Source organism: Geotrypetes seraphini, chromosome 2 (assembly GCF_902459505.1).
Source record: "Geotrypetes seraphini chromosome 2, aGeoSer1.1, whole genome shotgun sequence".
NCBI classification, from domain to species: Eukaryota; Metazoa; Chordata; class Amphibia; order Gymnophiona; family Dermophiidae; genus Geotrypetes; species Geotrypetes seraphini.
In genome coordinates this window covers 118,268,730-118,293,935 of record NC_047085.1, presented here as the reverse complement: position 1 = coordinate 118,293,935, position 25,206 = coordinate 118,268,730, and the positions used below count along the sequence as shown (strand labels likewise).

The window sequence follows — 25,206 nt, the reverse complement described above, 5'->3', positions numbered from 1 at the left end:
CATGGGCGGAGCTACAAACAGAAAATCAGATTTCACCCATTCAAGTCAATGGAAAAAATGTAAGAAGCTGTGGGACCGATTTGAACGAAACTTGGTATGCAGATCCCTCATTACCTGGGGTGATATGTTCTGGGGGTCTCGAGGCCCACCTGCACACGTGGGAAGGGTGGGTTCACCCAAGAATGTATATGTTCTTGCTCCTGGAGGTGAAACTAAAAATGTTGCTTATAATCAATTTTTGTGTTAGTTGAATTGTATTCATTTTGTCAAATATTTCACATTATACTTTGAATATTTTACTTTTTATAAAGCTGTAACAAAATTATTTCATTCACCACTATAAAGTATCTTTATTTAAATCCATTTACAATGTTATTGCTATAATTAAATACCCGTGCAACGCCGGGGCATCAGCTAGTTTTTATATAAATCTTTATTGAGTTTCAAAACCAACAAAAATGCGATACAGTATCTATACAAATGATATTAATCATATATGCATTTATAATCAATCAAAAACCATACAAAAATACCCCCCACACACACCTAACCAACATTTCATAAGGGAATAAAACCATACAAAGAAATACCCCCCTCCCGCCCTCCCTCCCCTGGGACATGTCCTGGCGGACATGTTTAAAAAAACAACGTACATGTCTGGACATTCAGTAAAACTAGACTAACTAGAGACAAGTGGGAAAAGAGGGAAGAACTACAATTTTATAAGAAAGGAGACATTTAAGAGATGAACATAAGAAGGGTTCAATAAAAATGAAGAAAATAAACGTTACCAAACTGTGATGGTTAGGAAAGTAAGCTGAGAGTTACTAATGCCCTAATCATAGCTTTCAAATGCATCCTTGAAAAGAAAACATTTAAGAGAGCCTTTAAATCTATTTAGTGCGGTATCCTCCCTGATGTAACTAGGTAGGGAGTTCCAGAGCTGGGGGGGGGGGGGAGCTATGACTGAGAAAATCGTAGTGTGTCTTGTGTTGATCACAATCAACGATGGAATGGAGAGAAGGTGCTGTTCGTTCCTCTAAGACTGATGAAAAGGGAAAGCAGGCATAAATCCTTACATAGCTCTGTTAGAACTGGTCTGCTTAAGTAGTGCGATATGCTGTTTACTGTTGCTAGAGGTAATGCTTAACGATACACAAACATTAAACAAATAATGAGGCACTCGGTCTTCACAGGCAAGGAGAGCATGAGGGTGAGCAGTTATTTCCTCTGCCTTTGCTTTTCCATGCCACATGTCATTTCTGCTTCATGGACACTCAGTAACTGAATCCTTACTGCATCCTGGTCGTGTCAGGTAAAGAAACATTTTTCCTCTCTCTCTCGCACTCCAGACACTGACTATAATGTATAATATTTCTATATCTTGCATCTTATTTTCTGGATTCAGTTTCAATGAAGTATAGTATCTTATTAATATGATATGTGCTTTATTATATATCACCTTTCTGAGGTGATGATACTGCTCTAGGACAGGGGTAGGCAATTCCGGTCCTTGAGAGCCGGAGCCAGATCAGGTTTTCAGGATATCCACAATGAATAAGTATGAGATGGATTTGCATGCACTGCCTCTTTGAGATGCAAATCTATCTCATGCATATTTATTGTGGATATCCTGAAAACTTGACCTGGCTCCAGCTCTCGAGGACCGGAATTGCCTACCCCTGCTCTAGGAGATAGAAAATCACTTGGAAGATAAGTTACAAGTCCACCCCATGTTGACATCCTCAGGGGATCTGTGCAGATCTTTTCATTGATCTGTGCTTAGGTTTACTTAAGTAATTGGGAGACAAATATTAATAGCTTTTCACCACCACAACTACTGTTTCCTTTCTCTGCTCTGGAAGAGCTTGGATGTCGTAAATCTCCTGCTAGACCATACATAGAAGAGCAGGTTGCATGCATACTTCTGAATTATTAAAACGAGCGGGTATCATGTTTGATTATGAGGGTGGTTTGAAAAATGTAACAAATTTCCATGAGATGGCACCACAGTCCATTAAGGGCTCCTTTTACAAAGGTGCGCTAGCGTTTTTAGCGCACGCACCGGATTAGCGTGCGCTACCCAAAAAGCAACCGCCTGCTCAAGAGGAGGCGGTAGCAGCTAATGTATGCGGCATTTTAGTGCACGCTATTCCGCGCGTTAAGGCCCTAACGCACCTTTGTAAAAGGAGCCTAAGTTATCAATGCTACGATATGAAAAAACTGGAAACTCGCTGGACTAGGTGTATAGTCCTCAGTGGAGACTACATTGCGTAACATGCTTTCTTTCAAACTTTTGAAACCACATTCGTATAAGATGCCATAATTAATTTTATTTATTAAAACTAAAACATACGTTTAGAAAAGAAATAAAAAACATCCTATTCTAGAAATCCTTCAAGACAAACTAACACCGCAATTCTCTGAAGCAACTCGCTCTACTCTTCAATTCCTCTGGAAATGGCCGGATAACCCCTTTTGTAATCCGCCTTGAACCGCAAGGTAATGGCGGAATAGAAATCACTAATGTAATGTAATGTAACATGATGGACCAGGCTTACTTAAAATTGTTTAATAGCAAAAATCTGTTTTATAAAGCACAAAGAACCCATATCTTCACATTTTTAGTAATAACTATTAGAAATTATGATATTATTATATGGGAGGAAAAGACTTCAGACACTTAAGTCACTAGGGGTCCTTTTATTAAGGTACGCTAACTGATTTAGTGCGTGCTAAATGCTAAGGCGCCCTTAGAATATAATGGATGCCTTAGCATTTAGTACACCTTTTTTTGTTTGTTTAAATCTTTATTGATTTTCAAACTTTGATAGTGCAATGCAATTGGTAAATCATAAATACTGCATAGAACGCACTAATAACTATACAATTATTACATTACACAATCATTTACTCCCATCCTCATCTTAATTATTAATGGAATAATACATATGTGATTTCAATATTATAATTAAATAATTGACTTCCAGAAACCAAGTATCAGTGGACAAAAATATAACAGATGATCCAAAGTCCCTATATTAATATGACAATGGCAGCATCTATTAGATTTAGAATTATCTATTTTTTGTAATCGAAATGGGGTCCAAAAAATCCTATGTAATAAAAATAACCATGTAACACACCTTAATAAAAGGATCCCCTTAGAAAAATTCAGTTCTCAAACTGTAGCATGATAGGATTAATTGCTGGATTTAATATATAAATTTATTGTCTAACTTTGCGGAAAACTCGAGGCCATCACAAGTCAGAAAAACCTCCTCATATATTAACAAGTGGCAGCATACAATCTGAAAAATATATAGCAGAACTTAGCACTTGTCATTTCAGCTACGTGCTGCTATATTTTTTAAAAATATTTTTTTTGACTTGTGATGACCTTGAGTTTTGCTCCTAGTTCACTTTTATGAGAATTGAATTTCTATAAGTGACACATGCATCTAGTTTTTTCCTCCTATATAAAAATATCAGAATTGCTAATACTTATTAATAAAAAAAAGTGAAGATATAGGTTCTTTGGGGTTTACAAAACAGATTTTCGTTATTTATCAAAACCGTATATAGTGCTATAGTGGCTAAGGGGCCTTTTTACAAAGCGGGGTAGAAAGTGGCCTTAGCACACCCTTACGCGGGTCTTTCCCTTGTGCTAAGGCCATTTCCACCCCAGTCAGAAAATAGCTGATTTTTCCATTTTTTGAATTAATGGCCATGCGCTAATGTTGTCATTACCGTGTGGTCATTATCAAAAGTTAGTATATGAACCCTTACTGCAACCTGTTTTGTAGATGGTATGGGCTTACATGCTAATCCTGCGATAATCAGTGCATGGCTATGCCAACACACTGATCAGATGTATCTCCGTGCTGCCAGTTATCGCAGCTGGCACGCACTCTTCCGTAGATCTTAAACTATTAGAACCAGATCCTCAGAAACACCACCAGAGGCTCAAAACTTCATTGCCTCGGGCTTTACGTGCTGCCTCGTCACCGGATCAATTATCTTCAAAGCACTTAAATATGATATTTTAAATATTTAAATAAGTGCTGTTATAACACTATGGAGTGAAGTAAAGACTATTACATGTTGGTGAGACACCGTAGTGGCAAGACCACATCACTATAAAAACTAAGTCATACTCTTTATTTCACTCCATAGTGTTATAACAGCACTTATTTAAATATTTAAAATATCATATTTAAGTGCTTTGAAGATAATTGATCCGGTGATGAGGCAGCACGTAAAGCCCGAGGCAATGAAGTTTGAGCCTCTGGTGGTGTTTCTGAGGATCTGGTTCTAATAGTTTAAGATCTACGGAGGAGTGCGTGCCAGCTGAGATAACTGGTAGCACGAAAATACATGTTATCAGTTTCACCACAGAGTTATAATATACTTTTGCCAGTTTTGAGTGTGAACACACTGATCAGTGCATTCTGTGCCCCCCCCCCCCCCCCACCGACATGCACCCTTGGCTAAAAGTTTTTTAAAATATTTTTTAACATGTGGATAGCTTCCACATACTGGTATTTGAAATTTACTATGAGACACCTCAGCACACCCTGCAGTACGCTCTTTTAAGCTGCAGTAAGCACAGGGTTATCATATTTTTCTTGGCGAAATCCCGGATGCATGGCCCCGTCCCTTTCTACCTTCAGCCTGTCCCTTCTGCCCCAAGCTCCACCCCACCCACCTTTGGCCCCACCCCTTTCCACCTTTGGCCCCACCCCTTTCCACCTTTGGCCCCACCCCATTCTACCCCAAGCCTCACCCTCGAAAGCCTCATCTCGTTATTCCTGACTTCTTGGTCATGTCTGGGAGCTTACAATCATGTGCGGATGCGTGTAACATCATCTGTACATGCTCAGAGACCTTCCACACACAGCCAGAGCTTTCCAAAATCCAGAAAACTGCAGGGTTTTGGAAAGACATGTCTGGGTTTTCCCAGATGTCTGGTAAGTTTAAGTAAGCATGCATTAGTGCTTATAGCAACTTATTGAAAGGATCCCTTAGAATCATTCACAGTGGTTTACAACAGAGCAACAGCATCCATACCAACTATGAGGCGGGTGCTGAAAAGTTCTCAGCTGAACCAACCAACTTCCTAAATTCTGAGCGTTATTTTGCCACTGTAGCTGCAAAAAGGGTTATCTTGTTTCATTAAGTGCCAATCTGTAGAAACGAAATTCTGTGTTTTGACATTGGTTCAGATCACTGACAGAACCATATCCACATCATTCTCTTCTTGGCTGGGCTGAGAACTTTTCAGCACTTCCTCAAAACAATAAAATCCTAAATCAATCAAAAACCAGACACTTTATATATAATCTAATCCAGCACACAGCATCATGAAGTCAACTAGACAGGAAGATCTCATACTAAAACCCTAGAAGAATTGCCATGGATATACTGTAAGCAGGTCTTTTATTTTTGGAATAAGAAAAGGTTTACCTCTGCTTCTAATTTTTATGTTGTTTATTCCAGAATGAAATGTCTTACTAATGACAATACATTCATTGGAATGACCAACTCCTTTTAGCGTTACACAACATGTTGACAATTGCACTGTTTTCCAGATAAAATAAGTAAAAATATTAGTCCTGTTAATTATAAAGTGTATAATATATTGGGATACAGTGCTCCCCCTGTCATTCGCGGCCAGTGATTCGTGGTCCCAGTCATTTGCGTTTTTTTTCCAACCGCGAATGACCGGGCAGGAGAGGGCAGCCGGAACACCGGCGAGTGAAGTAAATCACTCATGGTATGTTCCGATCGCCTCTTCCTGCACTAAAGTTGGGCCTCACCAATCAGGAACTGCGTGTCAAAGCAGCTCCTGATTGGTGAGGCCCGACTTTAGTGCAAGAAGAGGTGGTCGGAGCATACCGCGAGTGATTTCCTTCACTCGCCAGCACTCCGGTTGCTCTCTCCTGCCTCTCCGGCTGCTCTCTCCTGTCTCCCCTGCTAAAAACTATATTCGCGGTTTTTCAAGATTTGTGGGGGTTCCTGGAACGGAATCCCTGCGAATATTGGGGGAGTACTGTGATACCATAATAAATAGAAAGAAAAACACATCACGAAATCACATCACCCTCTTTCCTTTTACTGTGTCCTTATTCACTGGAGATGCCCATTGCATGTGCAGTGACTCCGCTGAGATGGCTCTTTCTCAGCATTTAAAGGGATCATACGTACGAGAAATGACCATTAAGTTCATGAACTTATCCTAGAAAAAGTGCTACATACCTCATTGCTGAATATCACTACGATCACCTTCGAAGTAGTCCCCTTGGGAAGCTATGCACTGACGCCAGCGCCTAGTCCACCCTTCAAAGCAATTTTGGAACTCTTTTTCTGGAATGTCCATCAGGGCTATCGTCGTATTGCCTTTGATGTCCTGAATGTCATCAAAATGTCTTCCTTTCAATATTTCCTTTATCTTCGGGTAAAGAAAAAGTTATTGGGTGCCAGATCAGGTGAGTAGGGAGAGTATTCCAATACAGTTATTTGTTTACTGGCTAAAAACTCCCTCACGGACATTGCCGTGTGAGCTGGTGCATTGTCGTGATGCAAGAGCCATGAGGGACAATTTTTGCACACACCATTTTAAATTATGAGGGGCCACTGAAAAGTTGGTTCATAGACAACCCCGCGAAAGACAAAGGCGCGCGCTGAAGAAAATTACAGTTTTTAGGGGCTCCAACGGGGGTTTTTGTTGGGGAGCCCCCCCCCCCCAGTTTACTTAATAGAGATCGCGCCGGCGTTGTGGGGGGTTTGGGGGGTTGTAACCCTCCACATTTTACTGTAAACTTAACTTTTTCCCTAAAAACAGGGAAAAAGTGAAGTTTTCAGTAAAATGTGGGGGGTTACAACCCCCCAAACACCCCACAATGCCCCCACAATGCGGCGCAATCTCTATTAAGTAAAGTGGGGGGGTTGCCTCCCCACGCCCCCCCCGTCGGAGCCCTAAAAACAGTAATTTTCTGAGGCACGCGCCTCTGCGCTGCGCTCAATTGTCTGCGCGCGCCTTTGTCCCTGCGCGCTTTTGACCTGACACCGAAAAGTTTTCAGTCCAACCAAGAGGAGAATGATGTGGAGCCATGAAACTTACAAGTTATTCCACATTTTTCTTGACACCTTTCGTTTCAATGATATGACATGAAACGGGTCAATAAAAGTGTGGAATAACCTGCAAGTTTCATGGCTCCACATCATTCTTGGTTGGGCTGCAAACTTTTCAGCAGCAACTCATACAGCACTGGCAAGGCAGGAATGACCCACCTGGCCCCATTCTGACCTCACAGTTACAGGATAAGGTACTGAGAGGGTTCTGAAAGGGTTTCGAGGGAGTGAGCGACAATCCTAAGCGTCTTTTCCATGTTTGTTGCACATTTGGTTGGCAGGTGATGTGTTTGATAAAACAAATGAAACATTGTTGATTTTTCTTTTGTTTGGTTTGCAAAATGAAAGCAAAGTAGAAAAATGCAGTTGACATTCTCTATTTCATGTCGAACAAAAGCTCATTCTGTGGTTTTAGTAAGCATATTTGAGCTCTAGGATGTTCTCCATTGATTCCTACAGAACCGTGGAGAAAAAGTGTTGAAATGAGGAAGTATGGAGACTGAAGTGTGAGCATTCTTTTCAGATGAATGCATTCATAGCTTTAGTTTGGACAGATACAGCCTGTAGACATTCAATATAGTTTCCCTGCCCTTTCCTGTAGATTCAATTTGATTTGATTAATAACTTAATATACCGCTTAGTACCGAGGTTTTAAAGCGGTTTGCATAACTAAGAATACAAAAATTAAAGTACAACTGAAAACCTTCACAACAGTCAAAACCTAAAATCCAGCCAAATAACATTAAATAAAAAAAGGTCTTTGAAGCTTTTTGAAAACCAAGATAACTTGGTACGTCAGAGATGCTTGAAGGCAAAGTATTCCACAAGGATAGACCTGTGTAGCAGAATACTCAGTTTCAAGCAGTAGTCAACTTCACAATGCTGAGAGGAGCGTAAGACCTGACAGTGGTCCTGTTCACAAATTTTACTATAGAAATATGATGGTTCTCTTAAATCAGTGTCTCGCAAACTTTGAAAAAGCCGCGGCACACTAAACGTGGTGGCTGCAGCTCGACGGCATCTGGAAGTGCGCAGATGTCGACACAATGATGTCACATGCATGCGCGCCATCATCATGTCAATGTCCGTGCATGTGCCAAGCCCTCCAGACGGGCCCTGAGCCGCCAGTGGGGGGTGCTGGAAGGGAAGAGGCATGGAGAGAAGGAGAAGGAGAAGTGCTGGTGCCAGCTGACTGCCTACAGGATGTGTCTCTCGCTGCGAGTTATATGCACATTTTATAGTAATAAACAGGGGCCATTGATTATACTCATTAAGGATTGGGGTTAACTGATAGGTAGGGATAGGCATGGAAGACTGAAAGATTTAACTAATAATACCAATTAAGGAGATTGAACCATTTGTCACAGGAAACTTTCAACAGCCTGGACATTGTCAATAAGATAAATAACAGTTTTTGATTTCTGTATATGATGTGATAAGTATACAGAGGTACTGCAATTTACATGGACAGAGTAGCAATAATGTGAGATTTAAAACGAGTTGTGATTGCATTATTTCTAAGACAATTTAAACAAGAATTCTGCCTTGTATTATCACACGTCAACAACTACAACCATGTCAACAACTACAAGCACACCATTATCACACGTCAACAACTACAACCACATATATATTCAAATCAAATATTTTTATAATGTGTGAGTCAGGTCCTCAATTTACACAACTTACCCGACAGAATGAGCCTGTTCTCAAAAGTTGTGAGCTGTGTTAAATCAAAGGAGGGTTAATAAGCGTGTAACATCCCTGGACCTGGTGTGCTCGGTGTAATAAATTATAAATAGTGAAAATCACACTCTATAATCAGTCGTGTGTATAATGAAATACTTTCCAGTGTGCTCTGACTGCAATGAGTACGCTAATGTTCACAATCAAACTGGAGGTCCAACTGTCCAACCAATTTTTCTCCCCTTGATCATAAATATCAGCTCATTTAGAGTGAAAAAATACCCAGCGATAAACGCAAAAGTAGGGTTACTTATCTCCAAATGGACACGATAGATGTTGATAATCATCCGTCATTCATCCTGAAAAATCAATAGCTCTACGGAAGTCCATTTCGGAGGTTTTATAAGGTGGCATTTCATATGTTCTCTTGGAATAACTTCTTAGGTCCTTTTCCTCTCGTGTCACAAAGGGGACGGAAAGGTATGGCTCACTGGTTAGAGCCACTGCCTCTGCACTCAGAGGCTGAGATCCAATCCCAGTGCTGCTCCCTATGACCCTGGACAAGTCGCTCAATCCTCCAGTGCTCACCACCTTGACTGTCAGCTTTGAATGCTTAAGCCACAAAAAGACAGTGTGCGAATCCCATCCCCCTCGAGGCTCTGATTCTATAAAAGATGTCTATAGTGAGGCACCTAGATTGGTTCACTTAGGGCCTCTTCTATCAAACTGCGCTATTATTGCAGATGATAGCACGTAATTGGAAGAATTGGGATCGCCTCAATTTTACTTTTTGGTGGGCGAACCTATGCTCCAGTTATAGGTATGAAAAAATGAATACTGAAATGCTGGGGCATAGTAATGTATTTAAACTGGTTTGGGACCCGTTGACATCTTTTATTACTTCTCTGTAGTTGTTTTTTGTCTTTAATTTCCGTGCCATTTACTTACACATCCAGGGTGGGATTGTACTACTGTATTATTTTCAATAAGTGTAGGCTATTGAAAGAGTATATACATTTGTGTTTTTGATTAATCGATGGGTGGGTGGGTGGGATAAAATGATTGATTTTGAATATCTGTAAGTTGAATGTGCTTTCCTTGACTTGTTCTATGTTCTTATACCTGTGTGTTGCACTGTTAATATTAGAAAATTAATAAAGATTAAAAAAAAAAAAAAACTGCGCTAGGGGTTTGTAGCGCGGTAAGCTGCGCTGAATGGTCCACGCTGCCCCCCCGACACTCATAGATGAGCATCAGGAGCAGCGCGGGCCGTTCAGCGTGGCTCTCTGCGCTATCAACTGCTAGCGCAGTTTGATAGAAGAGGCTCTTAGGGCTCCTTTTACGAAGGTGCGCTAGGGTTTTTAGCGCACGCACAAAATTACCGCGCGCTATAGTGCACGGTAGCCAAAAATCTACCGCCTCCTAAAAAGGAGGCGGTAGTGGCCAGCACGCTCAGGAATTTAACGCGCGCTATTGCGCGCGTTAAGGCCCTAGCACACCTGTGTAAAAGGAGCCCTTAGTCAATCTAGATGCCTAACAATTTTTTAATTGGCTTACTCATCACTGATTATTAAAAGCACCGTTAAAAACCAATTAGGTACAAACAATTTTTATTGATGCAAACAATATCAAATATAACACAAGGACCCCAAGGTGCATAGTACAATAATGATGCATCAAATACAATAATATAATAAACATTGCCAGTAAAATTTAGCTGCTACCACTTCTACTACTACTACAACTAGTAATACCTACTAGCAAGTAGGCATGGTAAGGGAGCAGGTTTGGGGCAGAGTTTGGCATGGGAATTGATGTAGGCATGCTCATTTAGGTCAAGAAAACCTTGGCCTTAATGGCAGTGCGCCTAGGGTTTTAATGACTACCAGCGCCTAGGATGGCTTAGGAATTGCTAGGTGCGATTGTATAAAAAGCGCATAGCGGTTGATTGACAACTGCACCAAGCAGCACCTAGGAGTTAGGCACCATTTAGAGAATCAGAGTCCACGTGTTTATTTCCGTGCCTTCGTCGTTTGGTATTTTGAGTGGAATATTTGGTTTTGATTCGAGAAGTTTAGCTTAGAAACTTAGAAACTTAAGCTTAGAAATGTAAGCTAAGCCAGCAGAAAAGCACTCCTTTATTTATGCATTGAAATAACAACATGGTCACTGTTTCCATGCATGTTCAGTGGCGCTGCTTAAACGTAGGGTGCTGCCAATTATTATATGAATAAGTTAAAGCGTTTCCACTGTCGCTTTACTTCATTCAGTAACTGCTTTCGCTGAATATCGGCCCATTGTATACAAATTAGAATATAACCATACAAGTGTTTAAGCCCGTTACATTAATGGGTGCTAGAGTAGATGTGTCTGTTTTTCTTTCTTTCTCTCCTTTTCTGCTGTCTGTCTGTCTTTCTTTCTGTCTGTCTCTCTTTCTCCTTGGCCGCTTTCTTTCTACTTGACCGCTTCCTATTCCCTCCCTCCTTCCTTCCTATGTCCTTAGTGCCCCTTCCCATGTCCTTTGTGCCCCCAGTGCCTCCTTCCTATGTCCTTAGTGCCCCTTCCCATGTCCTTTGTGTCCCCAGTGCCCCTCCCCATGTCTTTAGTGCCCCCAGTGCTCCTTCCTATGTCCTCCCTCACTGCCTTCCAGACTTTGTCCTCCCCCCCTCCCCTGAAGCTAGCCAGCCTACCTCCTTCCCTATTTGCCACGCTAAAGCCAGCCTGCCTCCCTCCAGCACCAAAGCCTGCTCCCCCGTACCAGCTCTCGCTGCTGCTACCTACCATCTGGCCTACTGCCGCTTTAAACACCCCCCCTGGTCCACCACCACTGCCGCCCGCCACAACTAAAGCAAAGGGAAAAGGGTCCGCCGCACACAAACCACCACAGGCTCCATCTGAACACGTCGAACACTGCCATGGAACTACAGATAACGGAGTCAGGGATCACAAAGTTGAAAATGTGCATGCATGCTTAGGATTTTATTATGATAGATATAAGGATTTTTTCTTTAAAATATAAAGCAAGCAAAATATATTCTGTTAACATGAATAAAAGAATGAGATATTCTACATTTTTCTCGTTTTGAGTGATATAAGTGGTCCCCTTTTATAATATAAAATCAAAACAGAACTGGATCGTATGATGGGTCCACATGTGCTTAATTTTCCCCCTTCTTTGCAAAGCCGTGCTAGGGTTTTTTAGCACCGGCCGCCCCGGTAACAGCTCTAACGCTCATAGAATTCCTATGAGCATCTGAGCTCTTACCTCCGACCCACACGGCTTTGCAAAGGAGGGGGTTTGTGAGCTTTAGCATGTAAAAACAATCCAAAGAATAATATATTGTTCAAATTAAGGGCTTCTTTCACAAAGCTGCAGTAGCGATTCCCCCACGGCAAATGCCCTGAAGCTCATTGAAGTCCAGTGCCTTTTCCACGGAAGAATCGCTAATGATAAAATTCAGGGACCATTAGTCAGGTGTGTAAAATAGGAATGGATAACCTTTTAGGACTCCTTTCAAAGATGCCTGTGCATACCTCAATCCAGGATCCTAAGTTAGGCATCTCTCTTTAGCCGATGTTAAACACATTTTAGTATGAAAATATATTCATAAACTTACTTTGAGGGCCCTAAACTGAGGTTCTTAAATATAGGTCTGTTATTGCTCTGCTAAAGTTTAATTGCTGATATTCAGACTATGGGAGATAGCTGGCTGTCTTGCATGGACCATGGCAAACTGTGAAATTCAATGCCGGTATCATATACGGTAATTGGCATTGAACTTTGGGGGTGGGAAAAGGGGGGGTGCTGGCCAGCCAAGTTATAGCCAGCTAAGCTGATATTCATCAGCTGGCCAGTTAAGTCATAGTGGCCAAAGCTAGGCCTGCTTTTACATGGGTCTATCTGGCTGCTGAACTTAGCCAGCCAGTTGATAAATATTGACGGTGACTGGCTATATCACGCCTATTCATGGGAAAAGACCTCAAAGGGGACAGGTTTAGAACAAACGCTAGGAAGTTCTTTTTCACCCAGAGGGTGGTGGATGCATGGAACGCGCTTCCGGAGGCTGTGATAGGCAGGAGCACGTTACAGGGCTTCAAAGAAGGTTTGGATAGGTTCCTAGAGGACAAAGGGATTGAGGGGTACAGATGGGAGTAGAGGTAGGTTATAGGGATAGGAGTAAGAGGTAAGTTATAGAAATAGGCAGGGACCACTGCTCAGGCAATAGGCCTGATGGGCCGCTGCGGGAGCGGACCGCTGGGCAAGATGGACCTCTAGTCTGCCTCAGCGGAGGCAACTTCTTATGTTCTTAAACGCCCAAGTGTTTGAAAGACTTGCTTGTAAAAACACTGTTAAAGAGGCTTGAACAGCATCACTGGTCAAAAAAACTCGGTACTTTTTTCTTTCTTTTTCATGTGTCTTTTTTTTTTTTTTTTTTAAATTAAATTCCTGTGCATGTAGCTAAACCACTGTCTCGCAATCTTTCCGGCTGGAGGCACACTAAATCCAGTGCCCCGGCCAGAAGGCACATGGAAGTACGCAGATGTCGACGCAGGTGCATGCGCGATATTATCACATCGATGCCTGCGACCCGCTTCAGTGGAGGGATCCGGGAGAGGAGGAGAGGCACCAACCAGCTGACTTCCTATAGGACATGCCTCTCGCCGCGAGAGGCGCATACTGTAGGCTGTCAGCCAGCGTGGACCACTCTCCTCCCCGCCAGTGTGTCGTGGCACACCTGAAGTCTCAGGAAGCACGCTGGTGTGCCACGGTACACAGTTTGAGATATACTGTGCTAAACATTGACTATTGCAGGCATTCTATTGGCAGTACAGAGGTTAATTTTGCATCAATTTAAAGAACTTATGTAGGTTCTATGTATTCTTTTCTCTTCAATAAACTTATCTCTGGAGGAATCGATAATTAAACTCTGTGATGATAATCTATGGCAATTTCAATAATCACAGCTCTTATACCAAAATAAATAATGTATGAATAATACTCTTATTAAAGTGTGAAGTGCTCAGACCTTATAACCTGTGTTTTTAGTGTTATCACCAAAACGAGGTTAACAAGGGGACCATCATTGCCTTCACTGTCCCCTGACCACCTGCATTATATAAACAAACTCTCAACGTGATTTGTTCATAATGAATGATGTACTTATCTTTGCCAGGTGGTAGTTGATGATGTTAGACCTCGTTCAGACAAACGTAAACCAAGTGATGTGACTTTAAAAAATTTTTTTTCTCTATATATGCGTTTCAATCTATGGTCCCTGTCCCCCCGACCCAGGTTTCGTCTCTTCATCAGGGAGGGACATTGATGCTATTACTGGCTCACTAGGATTAGACCAGACCAAAGAGTTGGGAGAACTCAACCATTGAATTACAATAAGCAAAATAAAGCACTTAGCTTGCTCCCAGTGGAACGTGGGCCAGTCCGTTTCACTCCTGGTTGGCTTCTTCAGGGGAAGTGCTTATTCAGCGTCAATAACTTGAGAACTGCTCCTGCTGTTTTGTTTTAAAGTGCATAAGAACATAAGAATTGCCACTGCTGGGTCAGACCAGTGGTCCATCGTGACCAGCAGTCCCCTCGAGAGGAAATGCAATTCTAAAGGGACTACGAGGACCAGCACAAGGCATAGAAGTAGAAGGGACGCTGGGAAACAGTGATCACAATATGATCCACTTCAACCTGGACACAGGAACATAAAATCGATCCAGAACGAACGCCAAGGCACTGAATTTCCGAAAAGGGAACTACGAAGGGATGAGAGCCATGGTGAGGAAGAAGATTAGGAAGAGGATAAGCACTGTAAATACGCTAGAGCAAGCATGGCCCCTTTTTAAGGACACAGTCACCGAGGCGCAAAATCTATATATACTGCGTATCAACAAGGGTTCCAAGAGGAAAAAGAACAAGGAGCCGGCGTGGCTCACTGTAGCAGTGAAGGAAGCGATCAGAGACAAGAAGGCTTCGTTTAAGGAATGGAAAAGGACAAAAAAGGACGAAAAAGGACGAAAACTGAAAAAAGCACAAACAACATCAAAGCACATAAGGCGGTGAGAGGGGCCAAAAGATACTATGAGGAAAAAACACTATTGAAACAATGTTTTTTTAAATATCTTTCTTCATTTTAAAGCCAAAAATAAGTGCAACATATTTTACAGACATTTTACACTTTAACAATACTTAACTTCTATCAAATTATATTTATGACAAATACATATCCAACAATTGCACTCTAATTAAAAGTATCTCCCCACCCTGGACGTGTATGATCAAAGGGCAAAATCAACAATCACTCCTTACTGAATTCTGTCAATGGCTCCCAAACATCCATAAATTTCTTATAATGTCCCTGTTGTATGGCCATCATACGCTCCATTTTAAAAATGTGGCATAGAGATTCCCACCAGAAAGTATAATTTAATCGATCCCAGTTTTTCCAATTTCAATGTTTTTACTGAGTTTCAAAGTGCCTACCGGTGCCTAAAAAATCGGGATTGGAATCGCGCCTCAGTAGGTGCTTTAGGTTCCCTAATACCACTGTGGATGTGGCTAACACCAGAAGCGGCGTTAGGCGGCTGAAAGGGCCTAAGGAGGCACAATTGACATCATAGGTAGGCACTGGAAATGTAGGCCGGGAAAACTCTGGCCTACATTTCTGGGGCCTACCTTTGCTGAAGGTGCAATTTTGTACTCGGTGCTGTTGCATGATTGACACACTATCAGTGGTGACTTTTAAGGTGGCCGCCAATGGCACTGGTTGCAGAATCTGGGCCTGAGTGTCTGATTAAGGTGGCAAATACTGGCAATCAGTGCTAAGCTCCCAATTTCATTTCTCTAACCTACTTTTAGGAAACTAAAAGGCCAATTTTGCCTAAATCTTCTACATAGGAAAAGGGATGGCCAAGTCAGGATGTGTGCAGTTTCCTTAGTATTTTATAAAAGGCAGGTTGAATGTGAAACCTTTTATAAAATACCTATAAGGACATGGGAAATGCAGGCATGAACAGACATTTTATCAGAATCACTTGCTGGTTTTGAACATTATACCCCCAGATTCTATATACGAGGGGCCGCAGAAAAGTTCTCAGCCCAACCAATCAGAGAATGACGTGGAGCCATGAAACTTATGGGTTATTTCACACTTTTCTTGACACTTTTTTTTTTTCATTTCATATCACTGGAACAAAAAATGTCAAGAAAAGTGTGGAATAATTTGTAAGTTTCATGGCTCCACATCATTCTCTTCTTGGTTGGGCTGAGAACTTTTTCAGCGGCCCCCTCGTAGGTTGACCAAAGTTGGGCACTCACATTTGGGCCTGGAGCCATAACAAATTATTAGATATAAAGTAGATTTACTTTTTGGGATCTGCTGCCTATTGGTAGAGACGAAATGCTGGGCTTGATGGACCCTGACCTGATACAACATGGTTTATCTTATAGCTCAGTTATAACTTCCAAAGCGCTGCCAGTCCTGACAGAGCTGAAAAAACAGGCCTCCTTGTCTTATGAATGAAACTTTTCAAACATGCTTCACAATAGAAATTTTGTTTAAGCTTTCAATTTGAACAAGCATCCCATAGCAATGTTGATTCAGTTTCTGTTTATATATGTTTTACTACCTTGGTATCAGTAATGCCAGCGGAGGAACAGGAATAAACACAGCGTCCTTAGAAACATGGTATTGCTTCAGTCCAGCACCCTGAATAATGAGTCATTGTATGCACTAATGGGACTGTTGTCATGCTTAGGGCTCTTCAGAGAATCATAGAGAACCACACCAATGAAATTTAGCATTTGTGGTGATTTAGAGTGTGTGGTGCAGTGGTTAGAGCTAGAGCCTCTGCACCCTGAGGTTATGGGTTCAAATTCCTCATCTGCTCCTTGTGACCCTGGGCAAATCACTTAATCCCCATTGCCCCAGGTGTGTTAGATAGAGTGGGAGCCCACTGGGACAGTTAGGGAAAAATGCTTGAGTATCTGAATAATTTGTAATCTGCATAGAATTGTTGGACATGCGGAATATAAATTATTAAAAAAATAATAATTTAGTGGGTCCCAGAGACCTGCTACTCATAATTTTATAAAATAGATAGAAACAGTTGAGGCAGGTTTTTAGCTGTAGAAGAGCTGTTTATAATTAAGAAAAATCCAGTAGACAAATTAATTTTGTATTCAGTTAAAATATTAAACAAATAAAGATATTATTTATTTATAGCCCCATCTGGTAGGCTCTGGTCATACTGGCTGAATATCTGTAAAGTTCACTGGTACATTTTGAACTCATCTTCCCACCTAAACTAACCTCTCTCCTCTCGCTGTTCTCTATTTCTGTGAATAACACTATCCTCCTTCCTGTCTCATTGGCTCGCAACCTTGGGGTGATCTTTGACTCCTCTCTCTCCTTCTTTGATCAGATCCACCAAACCGCCAAATCCTGTCGCTTCCTCCTCTATAATAATGCCAAAATCTGTCCTCTTCTCTCTGAACACACGAGCAAAACCCTTGTCCACGCTCTCATCACCCTGCGCTTAGACTACTGCAATGTACCTCTCTCGGGCTTCCCGCACACCCGTCTCTCGCCTCCTCAATCCATTCAAAATTCTGCTGGGCAACTCATATTCCATGAGAGCCGCTATTCTCACATTACCCCTCCCCTCAAGTTGCTTCATTGGCTCCCCGTCCATTTCCAAATACAGTTTAAACTCCTCTTGCTGACTTACAAGTGCATTTGCTCTGAAGTCCCCCCTCCCCCCGATATCTCTCCTCACTTATCTCCCCCTATGCTTCCCCCGTGATCTCTACCCATCGGGCAAGCCCCTCTTATCTGTACCCTTCTCTTCCACTGCCAGCTCCAGACTCCGTCCCTTCTTTCTTGCAGCAGTGTATGCCTGGAACAGGCTGCCTGAATCCATACGTCATGCTCCATCTCTACAGTGTTCAAACCAAACTTAAGGCCCACTTTTTTGAAACTTTTCAACTTTTAACTCCCTCTCGCTGCTGTCAGATACCTATACCCACTGTATCATTTCCTCTACCATAATCTCCCCAACCCTGTAATGTCTTGCCTAAATTAGATTGTAAGCTCTTCTGAGCAGGGACTGTCTATTGTTTGTTAAAATGTACAGCACTGCATACGCCTTTTCAGCGCTAAAGAAATAATAAATAGCAGTAGTATATTTAAAGTGTGCACAAAGTTAAGCAATAAAAACTACCTGAAAAGAAAGTATTCTCACATACTTGCTATCCCACTCTATTTGTTATTTTCAAATAAATAGATATACTTTTGGAAATGTGACCCTAATCCCACCATGCTGAAATGTAGGCACCAAAAAAATATTTCTCTAAGCGCTGTTCTATAAAGGACATGTACCTTATATAGAATAGTGTTTAGCATGAAACCCACACCTAAGTTTTGGGCGCCAAAGCCTGGTGTAAATGCTGGAGACCAAATTAGGTGCACACAGCTTTTCAGAATGCCCGCCCCCCATCCAATGCACGTGGCAGTGCCCCATTTTGAAATATACATCATGGGATTTAGGCAAAATGGGGGAAATACTATAAGAGGCGCCAAACTCATAATTGAAAAAAAAACCTTAATTTGGAGATAAGCACCTATCTTCATAGGCGCGATTCTACAAAAGATAGGTGTCTATTGCATGACGCCTATCAGCACCTAACACAAAATGTGTGTTTAGGGGGTGGAGAAAGACTTAGGTGCCGCTAGGTGTGATTCTCAAAGGGACTTCGGTGTCTATAATTTAGGCCTGTAAAACTAGAGAATGACATGGCTGTTACCCGTAGCTAGCCGCGGGTAGCTGTGGGTAACCCGCTGAAATGGGGAGGAAAAAATTGTTTGCCGCAGGTACAGGGACAAAGCCATTCACCGCCCTGTGGAGCGGTGAATGGCCGTGTCCCCGCAGTTAAGTATTTTGACCGCGGTGCCTCATGTATCACCACTTGTGATCATGTGGTCCAGCAGCCCCCTCCCTCCCGATCGTCATAATCCAGAAAGCTCTTTCATTCCCTTCCCCTCACCCTCGCTGGCGAGTTTCATTTTTCTGTCTCCGAGCGGCACGAGTCTTTTTTGTTAAAGAACAAAAAAAAAACTTATAAAATGCTGAAAGTTACACACGTTTTCTCTGGAAGCTCTCTGTGCCCAACCAAATATATACTCAGCTGCCTGCATTCCTTCATAGAATATGCTCTTATCCGATGCCATCTAGCTGCTTATATACAGATGCACAGTTATAGAATCCTCCCTCCATCCCTTTCATACTATAAAAGGGTGTCTAAATTTAAGCACCATTTGTAGGCTCAGATTTATAAAAGACTAGCATTTACGAGGGACCACTGAAAAGTTCTCATCCCAACCAAGAAGAGAATGATGGGGCGCCATGACACTTGCATGTCACTTATACGAAAAGTGCAAAGAAAAGTGTGGCGTGCAGTAATTTCTAAGTTCCATGACTCCACATCATTCTCTTCTTGGTTAAACTGAGAACTTTTCAGTGGCCCCTCGTAACGCATGAATGTACACTCGTGTGTGTAGTGCTAATCAATAAATTAAGCCCATTCCTAGTCACACACCTGGCATTAGTGAGTGCACCTAAACATTGGCACATTAATATCGACTTATGCTAGGATTCAATAACAATTATTACCCATGTAAGTGTTGTTAGGTAATAGGTTCATGGCCTGAATAGAGTGGTCCCCTAAATGGCGGTGCCCAGTAATGTAATTAACCCCACATGAATAAAATGTGGCAATTTTAAAACTTCCTAAAAGAGAAGTCCATAGGCCATTATTAAGATGGACCCGAGGAAATCCATTGCTTATTCCTAGGATAAGCAGCATAAAATGTTTTACTCTTTGGGATTCACCAAGTACTTGTGACCTGGGTTGATGGACCTTCGGTTTGTCCCATTATTTTCTTAAGTTCTTATGAAGGTACCCATATGCTTTCCTCTCCAAAACCATACTTATAAGCTCTATTTGATTCAGAAGCACAACTTTAGGCACTGCTGACTTTGGGCGACTAGCGACTTAGACCCAAAATAGACTTAGACGTATCTTTTGGTTATGCCCCTCCACGTGTATTTTGTTTTATTTTATGCTTAATTTGTGTTGGTTGTTTCCTTTATAATGTTATTATATGTAATATCAATTCACAAAAACACCCCTCGAAACCAGGGCTATATCTCAGAATCTATAACAAAAAAAGGAGAAAAAGACCTCAGTGTCTAACAGGGGCTCTAAAAAAGCCTCCCAAATAGACAAGCCAATCTCAGACAGAGTTTGAAACTGGCAGACACATCCTTGGCCAAAAAACTCCTTCATTAATATTCAGAGTCAAACATCTCGTTTTATCAACTTTGTTTAAATTTTCATAAATAGTGTCATAAAAATCACTTATCTGAACAGATTACTATATAGACGTAGTCCTGGGGTTAGAAAGCAGGAACAAAAAATGCTCCATGGGAAGTCAGCTGAAGGCTAGTCACAGCATGTCCAACAAAACACTTCCACAATCATCCAACAGGGCTCCCTGTTTCGCTACAATGCTTCGTCAGGGATTTTGAGCGTCCATTCACCCGCTTCCGCTTCTGTTCAGATAAGTGATTTTTATGACACTATTTATGAAAATTTAAACAAAGTTGATAAAACGAGATGTTTGACTCTGAATATTAATGAAGGAGTTTTTTGGCCAAGGATGTGTCTGCCAGTTTCAAACTCTGTCTGAGATTGGCTTGTCTATTTGGGAGGCTTTTTTAGAGCCCCTGTTAGACACTGAGGTCTTTTTCTCCTTTTTTTGTTATAGATTCTGAGATATAGCCCTGGTTTCGAGGGGTGTTTTTGTGAATTGAGATTTTTTGGACATCCTTTCTTGTATATTTGGATTTTTGTATTATATGTAATATGTAATATTGTATGTATTTATTATATGTATTATTGTATGTAATGTATGTATCTATTATTTTTTGAAAAATAATAAAACATATTTAAAAAAAAATGATTACCCATACATAGCTTAAAGAACTTTAAATAAATAACTCTCAAATTTAATTTTTTTGTTGGTTTTACAATTTTATAATTTCAATTATAATGTGTGGCAAAAACCATTTCCTCCATTTAGTGTGCCAGAGCTAACAAGGGTTTGCGAGACACTGCTATAGAATAATGGCAACACTGTCAAAACAAATTGTTGCTAGGGAGTCACTTAGGGCTCCTTTTACAAAGATGCGCTAGGGCCTTAGTGCGCACAATAGCGCGCGTTAAATTCCCGAGCGCGCTAGCCACTACCACCTCCTTTTTAGGAGGCAGTAGATTTTCGTGCGCTAAAAACCCTAGCGCACCTTTGTAAAAAGGAGCCCTTAGACTTTGAAATTCTCAGTGACCTTACTTTATAAAACTATTCAAGAAATGCATAAGTGCCACTATGAATAAAACTTTAAGGGCATCGTTTTGTAACAGGGCATCTATTTTAAGCACATTTTATAAAGGCAACACATGTAGACATGTGCTTTTATAGATAACATGAGGAAGGACCTGGCAAAGCACAAAGAATGGTTATACATTTGGGCTGCAAAAACTAGAGCGAACAGTGGTTTAGAGGGTAAATAACTTTTATGCACAAAAGAGGAGCAACATTTGGGTGTGATCGTTATGTGATGATGTTAAGGTGACCAAATAGGAAGAAGAGGTGACGGTAGGGTTACCATTTTTCAGACCACAAAAATCCGGATACATGGCCCCGACAAGTTCTGCCTCCGGTCCTGCCCCATTCGGTCCTGCCCCCACCCAATTCCACCCATGGCTCCACCCCATTCTGCCCTAGCCCCTCCCAGATCAGCCTCCAGCCCTGCTCCCATACACCTTTTTTCTTCTTCCCCCGACAAGCTCCAGTCACGTCTGGAAGGCCTGGAGCATGCGTAGATGTATGTGACGTCATCCGCGCATGATCAGGTGCCCTCCAGATGCAGTCAGAGCTCATTGGGGCTTTCCATAACTTGTATAAATGCTGGGTTTTGGAAAGATTGTCCAGGAGCCTGGACAGTCTTCTAAAAAGAGGACATGGCCAGGTTTTCCCAGACGTCTGGTAATCCTGGGTGATGGCAATATGGATCTGGGAGTGGCACAGGTGGGTCAGGACTTGTACTGTTCCCTCTAAGCTGAGCAGGTGTCCTCCAGCTGCATTGCTACCACTAGGGGGTGGAATATTTTCAGTCGCTAAGGACAGGTATGTTCCCTGGAGTCCTGCAGAACTTGCCTGTCCCTCACAATTGAAAAATGTGACAGTAAAACAGCACCCTCTATTGGTGAGACTGTGGGTGGAGGACTCCTGCTCCTAACACTTATGCATGCATGAGATAGAATACTGTCAGACAGTAACGTGCCTAACTGTTAGCAATTGGGCATAAACATTTACACCAGTCACTGAACTAGCATTTGTACCTGTGTAGGGTTACCAGACGTCCGGGAAAACACGGACATGTCATCTTTTTAGAGGACTGCCCAGGATCCCGGATGAACTTTCCAAAACCTAGCATTTGTCCGGGTTTTACAAAGTTCTGATGAGCTCTGGCCATATCTGGAGGGCCTCTGAGCATGCGCGGATGACATCACACACATCAGCACATGCTCTAGGCCTTCCAGATTCGGCTAGAATTCGTTGGGGAAAAGAGGAGGCTTGGACCTTGGACAGAGCAGGCGGTCAGAGCAGCTATCACGGGTCTATCACAGAAAATGATGCCCGGTCTGGACAGACTCACTTCAGAGTTCTACATAGAGTTCCAGGGCCAACTAGCACCAGTGTTGGTCCGGTTGTTCCAGGAGATCGGGGAGCTGGGTCTGTACCTGGCTCGATGCAGGCGACAGTATTGACTCTGGTGGCCAAGCCAGGAAAGGATGGCTCCAAGGTGTCAACTGGAGGCCAATCTGTCTGTTGAACGTGGACAGAGAGCTCTTTGCCAAGCTATTGTTCTCGCGGCTTGTGGCGGTGGCTCAGAAGCTGCTCTCACTGACACAGATGTGTAGCATCCAGGGGAGGGGAGAAATCAGGATGGCAATGACAGGCGGGAGATCTTCGACAGAGGTAACAGCACTCCCGGGGAAATCCTGTTGCTTAGCTTAGACCAAGAGAAGGCTTTCAATCGAGTGCATCATCCTTACCTGTGGGCGGTTCTGACACATTATGGTATCCCAGAAGAGTTTATCAACATTCTGAAGGGCGGGGCAGAGCAGGACGGCATTTGGGAGACATGGGACGGGGTAGAATAGGACGGCATTCGGGAGACACGGGACGGGGCAGAGCAGGGCAGCATTCGTGGCGAGGCAGGAGACAAGAGATCTGGGCAGAACAGGAGAGATTTAAGAGCAAGGCAGAGACCATGGTCGGAAAGATGTTTTTGACTGGTCCTCAGCAGTCGCTTCTTCAGTTGATTGGCTAGCCCAGTTGGATGTGAAATTTTGTGTTGTGAATTGTGTCCCTGCCTACTTTGCATGCATTTCACCTCAGTTGCTTGCATGGATTGGAGGATGGTCGGCAGAGAGGTAAGTGAATCGGGCCGGAGGGAAATTTGGTCGCTAAGGGGTCGCAAACCGATCAGTACACGATCAGTTTGCTTTGTGAATCTAGCCCTTTGTGTATTACTCACAAAACTATGTGCCTAAGTTTATAGAATTAGGGGGTGTCTGTCCTCATTGGGAGCAGTGAACCACTAATACACAACTGATGCTCCCAGAGAACTTCCTAAGGGCTTGTGCTTAAATTAGAACTATTCTCAATTGCTCCCCCAGCAACAATAGTTAATCCTCCTCAATTTTCCCCTTTCTATCAACCTTTCCTACCACTTCTTGATTGTCTTCCAGCATCAATAAACCATCCCTCACTCCTCTTTCCTTTGGCATCAATAACCATTTCTTCTTCCCATCCCCACCCTGGCACCTAATGGCGGTTTCCTGGTGGTGAGGGCTAGAAAGGTTCAATTCCCAATTTCTCCTAACCTGTCAGCTGCCTTCTTCAAAATGCCATCTCTCAACTCCTCACTGTAGTCTCACAACGATAGCAATTTAAGGAAGAAGCTGCCAAAGTGCACATTTTCAGCATAGTCACCAATCTAATTTATTTTCATATTATATTAAATTGAGATACTCTTTCAATTTTAGACAGAGGGAAATCCTAACCTTGGGGTGATTTTGTAGCGTGCTCTTTTAAACTATGTCATTAGGTGATTTGCTTTATATTTACATGCCTTTGCTGCCCTAGTCATGGCAAAAGCCAAATGAGAAATGTTAATGTCTGTAATGAAAACATGGGGAAGTGTTTTATCTCAGCAGGGAGGGAGCTAATCTTTTTTTTCCAGTTTTGGTCCGGAAAGTCATGGCTTTCATTTGATAGATAAGAGTCTGTCACTGCCTATGAACCAGAGTGCAGGAATTCAAAGGTCTGGGTGGAGACAGTCTTAGTCAGTGAAAGCAGCTGACCCAGATCGGTCTTCAGTTATAAATATCTGACCTCAAGGCAAGTGATAGAGTTCATCACTAAGATCCATTTTCTGTTCCACTATGATGCCCCAGTTTTCCATGTAAAAACAAAATCAAACTGCAGATTCCTAAGTATGAGATGCAGGCAATGTTTATTATACTAAATACTTTATGCAGTTGAAAATACTACCTTATAACAAACCATTGGACCTGACACGGTCCGTGTTTCGGAAAACACTCCTTCCTCAGAGGTCCATGGTTGCTAAGGTATAAAATAAACCGCAATGAAAGGTATAAAACAACCGCCTGTATGGTATCCTCCTCCACTTAAAATGTGCGATGCAAAACTAGTAAAGCTTTGGCTGGCGATACTGCAGTTTTCGTTGGATTCCTTTGTGTTGTCCCAGTTTTCCATGTTCCATTAAAATGTGTAATATATGTAGATAGATAGATACAGATTTAGATGTACATTATAGATATAGATATTCCATTAAAATGTGTAATACAATTGAATATTTATTTATAGTATTTATATAGCCTAAGTGGTTTACATTCAGGTACTCATAAATAGTATATTCTGTTAACAGCAGTCATATAAATCAAATGGATACTATAGGGGTTAGAGGAAAAAAAAAGCTGAAAATCTTGGATTGCTTTAAGAGTTATAGTAATAAGAGGGGACAATATTCAAAGCTCCTGCCCAGTTAAATCACCTTGTGGTGCTCTTTTCTGATATTCTGTGGCATTTAACCACATAGTACTAACCACATAAGCCACAATCAGTGGTAATTCAATGGGTGACTCAGGGGCGGAGTCAACACTAAACCCATTCAGTGCCAATATTCAGTCCTTAACCATAAATAACAGTCCTATCTCTGGCTGGTTTAACT

At 42.0% G+C, this 25,206-nt stretch overlaps 1 protein-coding gene across 2 annotated transcripts in view; it reads left to right on the top strand.

The window, feature by feature from the left end:
- Nucleotides 1-1,191: 1,191 nt before the first annotated feature.
- The window catches only part of RP1 (RP1 axonemal microtubule associated), a 627,806-nt gene continuing 603,791 nt past the window's right edge, over nucleotides 1,192-25,206 (top strand). For both annotated transcript variants that reach the window (XM_033933654.1, XM_033933653.1), the window contains exon 1: nucleotides 1,192-1,315. The gene's annotated coding sequence lies outside the window, so the exon portion shown is untranslated. The remainder of the gene's footprint in view (nucleotides 1,316-25,206) is intronic.